Here is a 3,900-nt window from a genome sequence, read left to right as displayed (position 1 = left end):
CCTGCACGAGCGGACTCCCGACATGGGCGGGGTCACAGCTCCGGAGGAAGGGACCGAGGCAAAAGTTCATGAGGAGATGTGGTGTGTTAAAAATGTTAGTAGTCCCCCGTATATATATATATATATATATATATATATATATATATATATATATATATATATATATACATATACATAATGTGAAATAATTTGTGCTCACTCACCAATTTGGAGCACCTTGTAATTTGTAGTTCTACAATTACAGACTGTAGTCCATCTGTCTCTCTGCCTGCTTTGTTAGCCCCCTTTACCCTGTTCTTCAATAGTCAGGACCACCACAGAGCAGGTATTATTTGGGTGGTGAATCATTCTCAGCACTGCAGTGACACTGACGTGGTGGTGGTGTGTTAATGTGTGTTGCACTGGTATGAGTAGATCAGACACAGCAGTGCTGCTGGAGTTTTTAACACTGTGTCCACTCACTGTCCACTCTATTAGACACTCCTACCTTGTTGGTCCACCTAAAGTCAGAGACAGTAACTCGTCTGTTGCTTGTGTTGGTCATCCTCTAGTACTTCATCAGTGGTCACAGGATGCCGCACACAGGATGCTGTTGGCTGGATATTTTGGTTAGTGGACTATTCTCAGTCAGGCAGTCACACAGAGGTGTTTAAAAACTCCAGCAGCTGCAGAAACTGATCCACTCGTATCTATTAATCTACTACAAGATTCTCTTTTAACAAACAGCAACAAGCCTCCACACATCTGTACTCTCATGCATTCTTGCAGAACTTAAGTGAATATATAGATGTAGAAGTAAAATTTGTGATCTTTGATCTTTACTATTCCGTTTATATATATATCAGCTGTAAGAGAGAAAATCAAATGAAGTTATACAAATGCAGCAAAGAAACACAAAAACTGTAAGGAAAGCAAAAAGTATGTTGCTACGCTCCCACAACAAAATTTGCTTTATCCAGTCAAAACAGATCGCTGCACAGGATCAACAGATTGTACATAATGCTGGAGTTAATGTTAGTATAGATAGCAGTGTTGGGGAAATTGCTTAAAAAGCTATCTAGTCTCTCAAAATGTATTGGGATTGCATTAATTACTACGTATGGAAAAAACAATCTCATTAATCATCTGCTTACCAAATTCTCTCATTGGGTTGGCAGATAAATTGGTTAAACTATCTTACAATACTCTTACAGCAATCTCAAAATGAGAAGTATTAGATATAAGAGCTAGACATGAGATGATTTCACTTGCAAAGATATCATTTTCTGCTGTGTAGACAGTTAGACAGACATGCATGTAGGCCATTTTGAAAAGTAAATAAAATGGCTATATTTGTGTTGTAGACATCACGACTCCATCACCACCACTGTAAAGAAATCAGCGTCAGTAAGTTTCTCTACAGTGCATCATGTCTCATCAAACAGCTCTGAATAACTTTCTTTACATCTTAAAGATTGAAATATACAGAAAAGTGTTCAATCTATATTTCCGGCAATCAATAGATAGTAACCTTTTGGTTCAATTAACTTTTAATGCATAAAGAGCGTCATAGATCTTTATCTAGTGTCTTTGTACTTACTTCAAGTGCCATTAATAGTGCACCATATTCTAGAATTGTAGAATAAAATAGGGGTGATTTAGGAAGTAATGGGCTTTGACCATATAGCCAAGCTCTGTAGCAGAACTAATGCTGTGTTTGTGGTGTGGTGTAAACGTATTGCTGTTTAAAGCTGAAAGGCTGCGGGGGTCCTTGTGTTTTTTTCATGTCACGATGAAATTTGTAGATGAGCCCTAACACCTGATGGTAGTCCAATCAGCTGGAAGCGGGTGGGCTGGTCAGGGATGCGCTGCTGTATCACTTTTGACAGCTACTGCAGGAGTCACGTGACCAAACAATTACCTCATACCTTCTGCGTGTGCGTGTGTGCGCGCGCTTGTGTGTGTGTGTGTGTGTGCGTGTGTGCGTGTGTGTGTGTGTGTGTGCGAGCGTGAGCGCGCGCAGGCGTAGAAGTCTCTGCTGCAGACGCGCCCATACGTTTCATTTGGACATGGACGTCGATGACATTGAAGCTCTTCACTCAGTCTCAAGTTATTAGTGGCCTCAAGTAGCATCTTTAAAAACCTGCAGCGAGCCGTTCAGAGAAGCTTGTACAATGAAATTCTGGTATTTGACACTCGTTCCTTACTGTCTATTTGAACTTCATTGTAGGCTACTGGTAAGCTACGTGTTGCATGTCATTTACTTATAGTTATTCTGAGCACTGAGCTTCTACATTAATAATCTTTCAATAAACCAGGTAATGGATTCCAACAGTGTCTATTTAAATGGCACTGATTCGTGTCTTCTTTGCTTACTGTTGAGACTCATAGCTGATTCACCCTTTTCTGAACAAATTGCTTCCTTTACTGGCTAAATAAAGCTGAATGAGGTTTAATGCACGCAAAACAACAAATGATTATGAGCTCTTTAATGGCTGAGCATATTATCTTAACAGTGGGCTCCATAGAGCATTTCCCTTCCCTGTTTGCTGTCACATGTGACAACAATGCAGTAGTTCCCTGAACATGTGACCACGCATGTATATATTATTCTAGACCGCAGGTTTCTCTGAGACTGCCCCTCAGATGGACATGCCCAACTGTGCAGGGATTTTCTTCCTAGCTGAGCTGAGCTGAGCTCACTGGGCCACAGCAGCAGTACTGAAAGGTTGTGCCCTCTCTACTGGATTTTATGAGAATTTGAACGATGGCTGTGTCCAGATTGAGGATATTGGCAGTCTTGGTAGTGTCAGACTTATCTGATTTCAATAAGCTGCTGTTTGAGGATTAAGGAAGGGACTTTGGAGCTGTAGAGGGAGGCAGAATCAGCTGACTGGTATTATATTAGTGGATCAGTAAATAAATACCCATTCAGCTGCTGTACTGCTTGTACCTAATATACAGTAAATAGGCCTACAGTACTGTGATTTTCATGCGATGTGACTTTATTGTCACGAATACCAGTCACACCCTAATTACTTTCACAAGTGCAGAAAGGTGCCATTTTTTATGAACTGATTTAACTGAATTTGTTAAGGTCTGAGGTAAACCTGAAGGAAAGTCTTTAAAATTGCATTATGCCTCCCTCTAGTGACAGTCAGGAGTAATTCAGCTTAACTCATCTCTATGATCACCACTTTGATCTTGCTTTTTACTCTGTTCATTCAACTTCTTATCCAGCTCTAACCTTCCACTGATGTAGGATTGCAGAGTGAGATGAATCACAGCAGATAGTAAGTGGCACATTTAATGCATATCATCAAACTTCCATGCCCATCTTCTTCAAAAATATTGAAAGATGGAAGCGTGTCTCATATTTAGATTAGGGCTGTAGACCACCTTTGTTGAGTTCAAGACAAGTCCAAAACTATGACTACTCAAGACTGAGTAAAAAGCAATTTTAAAGGAGGGCAAGACCAAGTAAAGACCAAATAAGAACAAGACCGAAATAAAATGAAAACACGTCAAGCATTAACTAGAATTCAGTGTCAGAATTCATGAATTATGCCATTTTTTGAGATCCAGTTCGCAAAAGCAAACAAAAACAGACACAATGATTTTGATTGCAGACTATTTGCTTTTCCTCTCCATTTATCTTATTTTTCTCTTACATTCATCGATATGACTATTTTCTCAAATGAAGTGTATGATCATGAATGATTTGTCTATTTTCCTCACCACTACTATGCTAATGAGTGGAGCGTGCCTTAAATACCTAAGTTGTATCTCATACATCATTGGTTAATGTTGTGCTTGACTAGTCTGTGAATAGTGCTCTCATATTCAGAGAAATTCTATATACTAGGCTGTGTATAGGCAACAGTGAATTATTTTAACACTTCACATGAAAAGGAAGCACAG

Source organism: Colossoma macropomum, unplaced genomic scaffold (assembly GCF_904425465.1).
Source record: "Colossoma macropomum unplaced genomic scaffold, Colossoma_macropomum, whole genome shotgun sequence".
NCBI classification, from domain to species: domain Eukaryota; kingdom Metazoa; phylum Chordata; class Actinopteri; order Characiformes; family Serrasalmidae; genus Colossoma; species Colossoma macropomum.
This window is presented reverse-complemented; position numbering follows the sequence as displayed.